The sequence below is a fragment of the Chiloscyllium plagiosum genome, unplaced genomic scaffold (genome assembly GCF_037043375.1).
Source record: "Chiloscyllium plagiosum isolate Xiang-an unplaced genomic scaffold, Cpla_swu_hap1 HiC_scaffold_8, whole genome shotgun sequence".
NCBI lineage: Eukaryota > Metazoa > Chordata > Chondrichthyes > Orectolobiformes > Hemiscylliidae > Chiloscyllium > Chiloscyllium plagiosum.
This window is the reverse complement of record NW_028270146.1, coordinates 75,336,348-75,349,481: the sequence shown is the minus strand read 5'-3', so window position 1 is coordinate 75,349,481 and position 13,134 is coordinate 75,336,348. Positions and strand designations below refer to the sequence as shown.

General features: G+C 40.2%; 2 long non-coding RNA genes across 8 annotated transcripts in view; one reads left to right on the top strand and one right to left on the bottom strand.

Annotated features, from left to right (window-relative positions):
- The window catches only part of LOC122553721 (uncharacterized), a 324,639-nt gene that overhangs the window by 220,667 nt on the left and 90,838 nt on the right, over window positions 1-13,134 (top strand). The gene's annotated exons all lie outside the window — the stretch shown is intronic.
- The window catches only part of LOC122553722 (uncharacterized), a 171,733-nt gene that overhangs the window by 119,772 nt on the left and 38,827 nt on the right, over window positions 1-13,134 (bottom strand). For all 4 annotated transcript variants that reach the window (XR_015757935.1, XR_015757936.1, XR_015757937.1 and 1 more), the window contains exon 2: window positions 7,535-7,662. This is a non-coding gene — a long non-coding RNA (uncharacterized LOC122553722). The remainder of the gene's footprint in view (window positions 1-7,534; window positions 7,663-13,134) is intronic.

Genomic DNA, 13,134 nt, shown 5'->3' with positions numbered 1-13,134 from the left:
AATAATTGTCAGTTCCTCTCTGACTACAGGAGAGCTTCCAGAGAATTGGAGGACAGCCAAATGTGACAATGTTATCAAAAAGATAGCAAGGGATAACATAGGAAGTCAGTCAGTCTAACTTTAGTGGTAGCTCTGAGGGACAGAATCAATCTGCACTTGTGGAGGCAGGGATTAATCAAAAACAGTAAGCATGGTTTTGTTAAAAGGAGATCATGCCTGGCCAACTTGACTGAACTTTTCCAAAGAGGTAACCTGGTGTGTAGATGAGGACAGTGCATTTGACATAGTCCAGTTGGACACTAGCAAGATTTTTGATAATGACCTGCATGAGAGACAGACAGCATAGGTAAGAGCCCAAGGGATCCAAGAAAATCTGGCTAATTGGATCCAGAATTGACTGAGAGTGAGGAAGCCAAGGGTAATGGTCAAGGGGTGTTTTTGTGACTGGACATTAATGTCCAATGAGTTTCACAGGAATCAGTGTTGAGGCTCTTGCTGTTTGTGAAAAGTATAAGTATTGAGACTTGAATATAGGAAGGTTGATCAGTAAGTTCGCAGATGACACAAAAATTGATGGAATAGTAAATAGTGAGAAGGATAACCTTAAATCACTGGAGGAAATAGACACAGAACAGATTCGTTGATCAATGGTAAATGGAATTCAATCTGGTTAAGTGCAAGGCGATGCACTTTGACAGGACAAACAAGACAAGAACAATATGACCCTGGGAAGCACCAAGCATCAGAGGGACCTTGATGGTCATGTCTACTCCCCTTACGGTAACAGAACAGATAGATAAATGAGTTAAGAAGGCTTAAATGCCTTTATTAGCTGAGGCATAGATTTTAAGAGCAGGAAGGTTCTGCTAAAAACATATAAAAACTTGGGTAGCCAACCGCTAGAATATTACAGTTCTGGAATCCAGCAGGTATTTAATAGCATTAGAAAGGGTGCAGACGAAATTGAACAGGGTGCTGCCCGGGCTGGAGATTTACAGTTATGAGGAGAAATTGGATAGACTGAGGTTGTTATCCTTGGAACAAGGATATTGAGAGGGACATGATTGAGATGTATATAATTATGAGGGACATAGACAGGAAGAAACTTTTCACCTTGCTGGAGGTGTCAATGACCAGAGAGCACAGATTTAAAGTAAGCAGGAGGTTTCGAGGGGATTTGAGGTAATACTTCTTTCATCCTGAGGGGGGACTGATTCTGAAACTCACTGCCTGTTTAAGTGGTAGAAACAGAAATCCTCAGAACATTTAAGAAGTATTTAAATGTACACTTGCGATGCCAAGGCACACCAAGACCAAGGGCCGGAAAATGGGATCAGAATGCTTGGGTGGCTGTTTTAAACCAGTATAGCCTTGATAGGACAATGGCCCTTTTTCTGAGCTAATTAGATTCCCTACAGTGTGGAAACAGGCCCTTTGGCCCAACAAGTCCACACCAACCCTCCGAAGAGTAGCCCACCCAGACCCGTTTCTCTCTAACTAATGCACCAAACACTATGGGCAATTTAGCATAGCCTGACCTGCACATCTATGGATTGTGGGAGGAAACCTGCACAGACATAGGGAGAACGTGCAAACTCCACACAGACAGTCGCCCCAGGCTGGAATCGAACTTGGGTCCCTGGTGGTGTGAGGCAGCAGTGCTAACCACTGAGTCACCATGCTGCCCTAGGCTAACCACTGAGCTGTGGACTTCTATCACTTTATGACTCTATTCACATTTTGTATTCAATGAGTGTCTTAGTAAAATTAGCAAGAAGAGTTTCAACCCTTAGATCACTTTAACCCAAATAATGAGGAACTACTAACTCCACTTCAGTGTACCTAATAATTGTACAGACCAGGTCAGAGAATATCCTATTCTAAAGTGAGAATTGCAAGAGCAGTCCTAGGATTTTCATATAAAAGGATAAATGATTTTTTTTTCTAGTAATGTAAATTACATTAAGTAGATGTTTTCACATCAAACACACAACCTGTATGTGTGCCGAGATTATCAAAAGTAATCATTATTCATGTACACCAGATCTATGAAAATAATTATTACTGCTGCTGAAAACTGTATAATCATATTTTTTAACAAGTGAATTAGTTCTATCAAGAGAAAGGAAATCTGATTTTTAAAATTGTAGGTTTTTTTTGTATTAGCCTGATGGTGGTACTATCCCAGCCTCTGAGACAGAAGCTCCAGGTTCAATTCCCACTCCAGTACCTGATTTCCAAGGCAAGTTTGTGTATAAGGATAGCCAAAAATGTAGAGCATCAATACTTAAATCTTTCCAGTACACACCAATTCAAAGGGTCTTGGTGGTGGGCACACTAATCATTAAGAAACACAGATGCTGGATGGAGCTCAGAACTTGGCTACATGGAGCTGTGGTAGAAGCTAAATTGTAAGCCACTCCTTCACAGGAGAAGGCTACTGATGCATGACTAACTGCATAGTTAACACTGTGTGCTGGTATTAGGCTAACTCTTGGAATGCGTAAATAGTTGAGCTAATGTATCTCGATGTCAGAACAGATATTGGGTAACTCACTAACAAAGCTGAGTCAGTTTTGTGACAGACACTGGTTGATGACTGTTGTGCAATTGGTGAATTTTGGGTGAATTCTACAGATATTTGTTTTTGAAACATTTGACTAGCCAAATTTGGATGTGAAAGGTACTTGTTCTGCCACTTGTTCTACAGATAGTTGGAAACTTTCGTACATCTCCAGGCCAATCTCACAAGAGCTAATTTCTAAACCAAAGTACAACGATATTTTTGGAGAGATTATGAACAATGGTGGTGCGAAACATTCTGGACAAACAGTTTGTATGTTTACTCTTCGGTCACTTCAGAATTAGGGCAAAAGTCCCCAGTTAAGAACAGAAATAGTTTTCCCAAGTTTAAAGTATAAGTCTCCTGCTGTATAAGCCAGGATGTATTAGCACAAGAGGTGTTGGACAGATAAAGTGGAAATTCTGCAAAGGAATTTGTGACATTATTTCATCTGGCCTCAGTTTGAAGAATGTTTGATAGCCTGTCTCAGAGGAAATGAATCCCTGTAAAGACTGATTGTCTCAGAGTATAGAAATGCTCTGAAAAGTATTTCACAATGATTTTTGAATCTTAGTGCCACTGTTTCCAAAAGGCTGATGTTGATGTGTGGAGATTCTGGCACAGAAAAAGACCACTAAATTTGTTGAACCCATGCTTTCTCTATGCAAGAAAAAACCAGAAAGGGCTTAAATTGTGGCTGTAAGAGTTGCTTTTTTTGAGGTAACTTTAGGTGTTGGAAGTGATTTCCTCGAATTCTCAGAGCAGTAATTACTTTTTTATAAGCTGTTGTATTGTTTTGGAAAATAAAGAACGTGGGGGAAATAGATTGTGACATCTTGAAAAATATCCATATTATACAAGAGGAGGTGCTGAATGTCTTGAAATGCATTAAAGTGGATAAATCCCCAGGACCTGATCAGGTGTGCCCGAGAGCTCTGTGGGAAGCTAGGGAACTGATTGCTGGGCCCCTTGCTTAGATATTTGGATCATTGATAGTCACAGGTGAGGTGCCAGAACACTGAAGGTTGGCTAACATAGTCTCACTATTTAATAAAGGTGGCAAGGTAAAGCCCAGGAACTATAGACCGGTGAGTCTGACATCGGTGGTGGGCAAGTTGTTGGAAGGAGTCCTGAGGGGCAGGACTTATCTGTATTTGGAAAGGCAAGGACTGATTAGGGATAGTCAACATGGCTTTGTACATGGGAAATCATGTCTAATTTTGAGTTCTTTGAAGAAGTAACGAAGAGAATTAATGAGAGCAGAGCGGTGGACGTGATCTATATGAGCTTCAATAAGGCGTCCATATATGTTCCTCATGGTAGACGGTTAGAAAGGTAAGATCAGATGGAATACAGGGAGAACCGAACTGGCTCAAAGGTAGAAGACAGAGAGTGGTGTTGGAGGGTTGTTTTTTCAGACTGGAGGCCTGTGACCAGTGGAGTGCCACAAGGATCGATGCTGAGTCTACTGCTTTTCGTCATTTATATAAATGATTTGGATGTGAACATAGGAGGTATGGTTAGTAAGTTTGTAGATGACACCAAAATTAGAGATATAGTGGACAGTAAAGAAGGTTACTTTAGAGTAAAACAGTATCTTGATCAGACAGGCAAATGGGCTGAGGAGTGGCAGATGGAGTTTAATTTATACAAATATGAGGTGCTGCATTTTGAAAGAAAAATCTTGGCAGGACGTATACGGTTAATGGTAAGGTCCTGGGGACTGTTGCTGAACAAAGAGCCCTTAGAGTGCAGGTCGTAGCTCCTTGAAAGTAGAGTCTCAGGTAGATAGGATAGTGAAGAAGGCATTTGGTATGCTTTCTTTTCTTGGTCAGAGCATTTAGTACAGGTGTTAGGTGGTCACGTTGCAGCTGTACAGGACATTGATTAGGCCACTTTTGGAATATTGTGCACAGTTCTAATCTCTCTCCCTTGGGAAGGATGTTGTGAAACTGGAAAAGATTCAGAAAAAACTTACAAGGACGTTGCTAGAATTGGAGAGTTTGAATTACAGGGAGGGACTGAATAGGCTGGGGCTGTTTTCCCTGGAGCATTGGAAGCTGGAAGAGGAGGGGGGTATAGGTTGGGGGGGGGGGGGTGACCTTATAGAGGTTTATAAAATCATGAGGAACATGGATAGGATAAATAGACAAGGTCTTTTATGGGGTCTCCAAAACTAGAGAGCATAAGTTTAGGGTGAGAGGGGAAAGATATAAAAGAGACCTAAGGGGCAACTTTTTCATGCAGAGAGTGGTGCGTGTATGGAATGAGCTCCCAGAGGATGTGGTGGAGGCTGGTACGATTGCAACAATTAAAAGGCATTTGGATGGGTATATGAACAGGAAGGGTTTGGAGGATATGGGCCTGGTGCTGGCAAGTGGGACTAGATTAGGTTGAGATATCTGTTAGGCATGGACAATTTGGACCGAAGAGGCTGTTTCCATCCTATTCATCTCTATGACCCTATGATCCTAATTTCCATTGACCTACTCTGGTCCAATGCAAGCAGTCACTATATCTCAGGACTATTTTTTTTACAATTTCTCATACCTGGCAGCAGCCCCATGAACCTATCTGAGGCGGCTGCACTTGGAGTATTGTGTACAGTTCTGGTTGACGCATTATAAGAAGGATGTGGAAGCAGTGGAAAGAGTGCAGAGGAGGTTTACCAGGATGTTGCCTGGTATGGAGGGAAGGTCTTACGAGGAAAGGCTGAGGGACCTGAGGCTGTTTTTGTTAGAGAGAAGGTTGAGAGGTGACTTAATTACTGCAAGATGATCACAGGATTAGATAGAGTGGACAGTGAGAGCTTTTTTCCTTGGATGGTGATGGCTAGCACGAGGGGACATAGCTTTAAATTGAGGGATGATAGATATAGGACAGATGTCAGAAATAGGTTCTTTACTCAGACAATAGAAAGGGTGTAGAACGCCCTGCCTGCAACAGTAATATACTCACTAACATTAAGGGTATTTAAATGGTCATTGAATAATCATATGGATGATAATGGAATAGTGTAGGTTAGATGAGCTTCAGATTGGTTTCACAGGCTGACGCAACATCAAGGGCCAAAGGGCCTTTATTGCACTGTAATGAGAATATTAAACCTTTGTTCAAAAAGTTCAGAAGCTATGGGACAATCCATTTAAATTCATAATTAATTCTTAATCAGTTTATTTATAATCACTTTGATAAATATGGGCTAATTAAAGAAAGTCACCACAGATTTGTAAAGGGCAAATTGTGTTTGTGTAAATAACTTGAAGTTTTTTGAAGAGGTAACAAGGAGGGTTGATGAGAGTAATGCCATTAATGAGGTGGACACGGACTTCAAAAGCTACGAACTCTGGAACTCTTTCCTCAAACATCTCAGCCTCTTCACCTATTTCTCTTCTTTAAAATGTACTGCATGAACCAAGCTTTTAAATACAATCTGTTGGTTATTAGCGGCTGTATTTCCCCTTTTTTACCTCAGTGTCAAGCTTTGTCTTATAACGCTTTCGCTTGTTATGTATGACATCAAAGGTTGCTATAAAGACATTGTAGTTCATGTTTGCCCTGAAACACCCATCTGCTGCAACGATATGCTATTTCCACCAGATATCAAAGAAACACCATGACAAACCAAAGGTAATAACAGAGTTGATAGTGAAGTAGAACTGGATAACGCCAGCACACATGCTTAGTCTAGTGTCTTTATTAACTCCAATTGCTGTACTTCCTTCAAAAACATTTTACCCACATAGACACTGCTGCAATACGAAACAAAATTGGCAAGACTGCCTTTGGAGTCTCAAATTATCAGATGGATTTTTCTGCCTGTTCATACTGCTCAGCAAAGCAGGTTGAACAGAAGATAGGCCCTTGTGCACTGATTTGAAACAATAAATGGTACTCCTGCGCAGCTGCATTGGAAAAATCTTCTATATGCACACTTGTGCTAGTGCACTCACTGCATTTTATAGTTAATTTATGGATTCTTTATAATGAGTGATGTTAGCACTGGGGACAACCATACATTTGTGTTTTGTTTTGCTGGGTGTGGTGGCTGGAATGCTCCACCTCACTGTGGTGGAGGCAGGTTCAATTGAGATGTTCAAGAAGGTAATGGGTGATTGTTTCCATTTAAATAACATGAAGGGTTACAGGGAAAAGGGAAGAGATTGCATTAAATTAAAATGCCCAGAGATCTAGACGGACACAATGGGCTAAATGGCCTCTTTTTGCACTGTAACAATTAAATGATTCTGAGCAGTTCTGAAAGTTGTTTTGAGTGTAATGTCTGGACTCTCTAAAAGTTTCAGCTTGCCGTACCTCAAAGCAATCATCATGTACAATGAGATAGCAAAGAATACAAAGTCTTCCCTCTTGCCAAACACCACATAAACGTGGTTGACGAAAGAATTAATGACGACAGGAGGAAAAACATCTTTAATTCAGTGAGTAGTTAGGACCAGAATGGCACTGTCTGGGGGGTTTGGTGGAGGCTGATTCAGTTTTAACTTTCAAAAAGGAATTGGATAATTACCTGGCTGTGTGGAGTTTGCACATTGTCCCCGTGTCTGCATGAGTTTTCTCTGGGTGCTCTGGTTTCCTCCCGCAGTCCAGGGATGTGCAGGTTGGGTGGGTTGACCGTGCTGAATTGCCCATAGTGTCAGGGGTAAATGTAGGGTGGGGGAATGGGTCTGGGTGGATTGCTCTTCGGAGGGTCAGTGTGGATTTGTTGGGCTGAAGGGCCTGTTTCCATACTGCAGGGAATCTAATCTAAAATGTCCTTCTGATAATAATGGTATCTAAAGCTAATGTAATCTAACCATGGCTTGTTTAATGTCTTGTATCTTTGAAGATAAGGTACTTCAAATCAATTGTTATTCCGATATAGCAAGTGTTTATTATTAGCATTGACAACAGAATAACAATGGCAGCACTGTTACCTTCACTTTCTGGGCACAATGTAACAGAGGTACTCACCATAAAATCCATTTGATCTTCACCCAGCTGCCATTCTGGCAGATTACTACTGGGACTATAGATTCAAAATTCAAAATTACTCCAAAGACTTCTCACTTTAAAAGTGCAGCAAATTTTGATGTATCAATCTTCAAAGTAAAACAGACACAAATGTTACTCCTCCTATAACTGCAATTATCAACATTCCCCACAGGTAGTGGTGATGCTATTGTTGTGAAGCAGACATGTACAATGAGAATCATTCCAAGATATACTACTTAAATTGTAGCTCCATCAAAGTCATTTAAATAAAAACACTTGAAAGACTTTGCATTTTTAACAGCATGTTAAATATCTTCATATCTATTTGGTCCTTGCAATGTATGCCTATCTTACTCATGTCATGAGTTGACTTTTTTCTTTAGATCTATATTGCAGTTTACTGGTGCTTTTAAATTTGGAATTATGTTTAACATCAAGAGATTTCACCAATGAGAGATTGGCAGAGTTGAGGCGGAATGGTAGTGCAATGGGTTAATGTTAATATGTAAAACACCTACGTCAGTGATGTGAGATCACATGCTACCAAAACTACCGAGAGATAGTCCTATGGAGACATCTTTTGTAAAGTGATGTTCCATGTTTAGTCAGAAGATAGCCTTCAGTAAAAAATAACATTTACTGATAACGAGGGCTCTTCAATCTCTATCAACCACAATCCCAGACATAAATAAACAATAACCACGAACAGTGACTACAGATGGTGAGACAAAGCAAAAATAAAACAACAGGTAAAGCAACAGCAAACGAAAACATTGCCATCAAGAAAGTCAGCAGATAAAAGGAAAGGAGAGAAACGGAAAATAGAAGGAACTACCGGTGATTATAAACTACCTGATGTCTGGTGACAGTGCAGAGAAATAACAAAGCAATAAAAACAGCTGAAATGATGAGTAATTTTGGTTAAATAGACTGAAGAGGGTGGAATTGTTTTTTTTTTGGAAAACTTTAAGAGATTTCATAAATGTATTCAAAGCAATGAGGAGTCTGTACAGATGAGGTAAGGATGAACTATTTCCATTATGACCTAAACTCTGCTTGGAGGAGAAAGTGAGGACTGCAGATGCTGGAGATCAGAGCTGAAAATGTGTTGCTGGAAAAGCGCAGCAGGTCAGGCAGCATCCAAGGAACAGGAGAATCGACGTTTCGGGCATAAGCCCTTCTTCAGGTTTATGTCCGAAACGTCGATTCTCCTGTTCCTTGGATGCTGCCTGGTCTGCTGCACTTTTCCAGCAACACATTTTAAACTCTGCTTGGTGTGGAATGTCAATTTGATGACAATATAGTCACTTGCACCAAGTTCATGGTAGGGTTAAGTTCATAACTGTGACCATACTTTGAAAAAGTAATTAATTAGCAATAAGACATTTTGCGGGGTTCTAAAGACATGGGAAGTGCTATATTAAGGAAAGCTCACTCTTCCCAGCTGGCACTGTGATAAAGACCCAAGAGAAATAGAAAGCCCATTTACAAGAAAAGTTAGGATTTTACAAAATCTTAATTTATATTACAACAATCAACAGGAATCATCTAAAATTGCATCTTCAAAATCATACAAGTTTAACATTAAAAACCTAATCATGTCAAATTTGCTTTTAACAATGAGTGATTAGAAAATGATTAGTGAGTTACTGCATTATTATCTCTAATATAAATGTAATATTTAGTTTCAATTCCTTAAAACAATGCCTTCCAGCTGGAAACTAATTATAGACTGTTGGAAAAACTAAGCACCCCCCCTTATAATACAATGTAGGCTAGTGATGAATAACGTTAGCATCTAAATAATGTTCAGTTTGTAACCAACATACAGCCACTTACAGTAAATGTGCCCTGAACTTTGCTATTCCCTTTAATTATGGAAATGTTCTGACCACTGAACATTCCAATTTCATTTGCTGTTTCATGTGTTTACTGGAAGTATAATAAGTTAACTTGTAGCCAAGAAACACCAGATAACCTCCAGTAAGACATGCCAGAGGAAGTCCCACCATCATCACAAAGTCTTTTGCTGATTACGTCGCAATTTAAATAACCATGAAGCGAACAAAATATTTGATAACTTCGAAGTTAAGTATTTTCTATGTTACTGAACACATTTGTGTTATCAAAATAATTGTTGTAATATATTGTAGGGTATCTGGAGTTTAGTTACTCTTGTTAGGAGCGAGAGTAACAGGATAGTTTTTATGTTTTCAACTTCTCCAGTATTGACTGGGAATACTATAGTTCAAGTAGTTTAGATCAGAGATTAGATTAGATTAGATGGGTCAGTTTTTGTTCAATGTGTGCAGGAGGGTTTTCTGACATAGTATGCAGACAGGCCAACATGAGGCGATGCCATATTGGATTTGGTAGTGGGGAATGAACCTGGCTAGGTGTTAGATTTGGAGATATGCGAGCACTATGGTGATAGTGACCATAATTTGGTTACATTTACAACAGCAATGGGCAGGTATAGGTATATACCACAGGGAAAGAGGTATAACTGGTGGAAAGGCAATTATGATGTGATTAGGCAAGGTTAATGATGCATAGAATGGGGAAGGAAACTGTAGGGGATGGGCACACTTGAAATGTAGAGCTCATTCAAGAAACAGCTACTGCGGGTCCTTGATAAGTATATACTTATCAGGCAGGGAGGTAGTTGTCGAGAGAAGGAGCCATGGTTTATTAAAGAAGTTGAAGCTCTTGTCCAGAGGAAGAAGAAGGCTTATGTAAGGATGAGGCGTGAAGGCTCAGATGGTGGGCTTCAATGTTATATGTTAGCCAGAAAACGTCTATAGAGAGGGCTACGAAGATCCAGAGGGGACATGAGAAGTTGTTGGAGAATAGTATCAAGGGAAACCCTAAGGCCTTACAGATATGTCAGGAATAAAATAACGACTATTAGGGCCAATCAAAGACAGTAGTGGGAAGTTGTGTGTGGAATCTGAGGATGTAGAGGAAGCACTTAATGAATACTTTTTGTCAGTATTCACATTGGAAAAGGGCAATGTTAGTGAGAATACAGAAATCCAGGCTACAAGATAAGATGGGATTAAGGTTGACAAAGAGGAGGTTTTAGCAATTTTGGAAGATCTGAAAATAGATAAGACCCCAGGGTCTGAATGGGATTTATCCTCAGATTCTCTGGGAAGCCAGGGAGGAGATTGCAGAGCCTTTGGCTTCAATCTTTATGTCATCATTATCGACAAGAGTAGTGCCAGAAGACTGGAGGATAGCAAATGTTGTCCCCTTGTTCAAGAAGGGGAGTCAGCTCAATCTGGTAATTATAGACCAGTGAGCTTTACTTCAGTTGTGGGTAAGGTGTTGGAAAAGGTTATTAAGAGATAGGATTATAATCATCTGGAAAGAAATAATTTGATTAGGCATAGTCAACATGGTTTTGTGAAAGGTGGGTCGTGCCTCACTAACCTTACTGAGTTTTTTGAGAAGGTGACAAAACAGGTGGATGAAGGTAAAGCGATTGATGTGGTAAAAATGGACTTCAGTAAGGCATTTGATAAGGTTCCACACGGTAGGCTATTGCACAAAATACACAGTTTTGGGATTGAAGGTGATTTAACAGTTCGGATCAGAAATTGGCTAGCTGAAAGAAGACAGATGGTGTTGGTTGATGGAAAATGTTCATTCTCGAGCTCAGTTACCAGTGGTGTGCCACAAGGATCTGCTTTAGGCCCACTGTTGTTTGTCATTTTAATCAATGATCTGGATGTGGGCGTAAAGGATGGGTTAGAAAATTTGCAGATGACACTAAGATAGGCAGAGTTATAGCTAATTCCATAGGATGTTGTGGGTTACAGAAGGACATGGATAAGATGCAGAGCTGGGCAGAGAAGTGGCAAATGAAGTCTAATGCAGAAAGTATGAGGTAGTTCACTTCAGAAGATATAACAGTAATGCAGAGTACTAGGCTAATGGTAAAATTCTTGGCATGTAGATGAATAGAGATATCTCAGCATCCAGGTGTATAAATCCCTGAAAGTTGGCACCCAGGTTGATAGTGTTGTTAAGGCATATGGTGTGTTGGCATTTATTGGTAGGGGGATTGAGTTTTGGAGCCACAAGGTCATGCTTCGGCTGTACAAAACACTGGTAAGACTGCACCTGGAGTATTGCGTGCAGTTCTGGTCACCAGATTATAGAAAGGATGTGGAAGCTTTGGAAAAGGTTCAGAGGGGATTTACAAAGATGTTGCCTGGTATGGAAGGGAAGTCTTACGAGGAAAGGCTGAGGGAACTGAGGCTGTTTTCGTTGGAGAGAAGATAGTTGAGAGGTGATTTAATCCAGACATTTAAGATAATCAGAGGGTTAGATAGGGTGGACAGTGAAAGCCTTTTTCTTCAGATGGTGAAGGCTAACACAAGGAGACATAGCTTTAAATTGAGGGGTGATAGATTTAGGACGGATATTAGGTGTAGCTTCTTCACTCAGAGAGTAGTAGGGTCATGGAACGGCCTGCCTGCAACAGTAGTAGACTGACCAACATTAAGGGCATTGGATATACATATGGATAATAATGGAACGGTGTAGGTTAGATGGGCATCAGATTATTTTCATTGGTCAGTGCAACATCGAGTGCCGAAGGGTCTGTACTGCGCTGTAAAGTTCTATGTTCTATGTTCTCAGTCAACTGCCATGTGGTATTAAACCTAAGTGTAATTATTGAGTTTGTAAATGATAGGTAGTTAACTGGAGTAAATGTCAGTGCAAGTGAGCTGAACTCCATTCACATGCAATCTAAATTGAGATCTGGTTAGCCAGGATCTAAGTGAATTGCACAGCAGAATCAAAGAATTGAACTCCACCTGTGTTTCTAAATATTTCACGAGGTTCTGGTAGAATTCATTCAGGCTCTCAGTCAGAAGCACAGTGACCTGCATGCTTGATTTGAAATTTGTATCTTGAATTCAGAAAATTGAACCTCTGTGGCAGATAAATCACCTGAAAAGCTGGAAGTGAGGAAGTTAGAAAGCAACAAAAGAATAAGTTCCATTTTTACTTCTTTATCATAACATATTAGGGACTCAAAGGTTAAAAATCCCACTACTAAAAGGACGCACTGCAGTACCAATTGCTTGCTTGTTCTCTTACAGAATGAGACCGGACATCAATCCTCTGGAGCTATACATGTGGATTTCACTTCCAGCCTCAGGCAAAGGTGTTTGTCCTCCCTGGACAACACGATAGCCTTGGCCATAACCTTATTAATTACCTCCTGTTCCCATTATCATTCTTCCCCTACCTACTAACATGGGCATGTGAATCTAACAATGAGAACAGAGCTAAGTTCTTCTGTCAAAATCCCTATCCATCAACATATTATTATGAAGAAAACAATAACCAGTTCCTGAAAACCATTCGCTATTTGTCACAAGAAGTCAGCAATCACCGGGCATTGTAAAATTGCAATTATCTATCTTAGACAATGTAGACCTCTGTATTATTCCTATAAAATAAACTGGTTGCATGTATCAAGCAGAGATTCACTGAGGGGTGCCACCACAAGAAGGCTATGAAACTCCTTTGTTGTCACCCAGAATGTCTCTCTGACTATC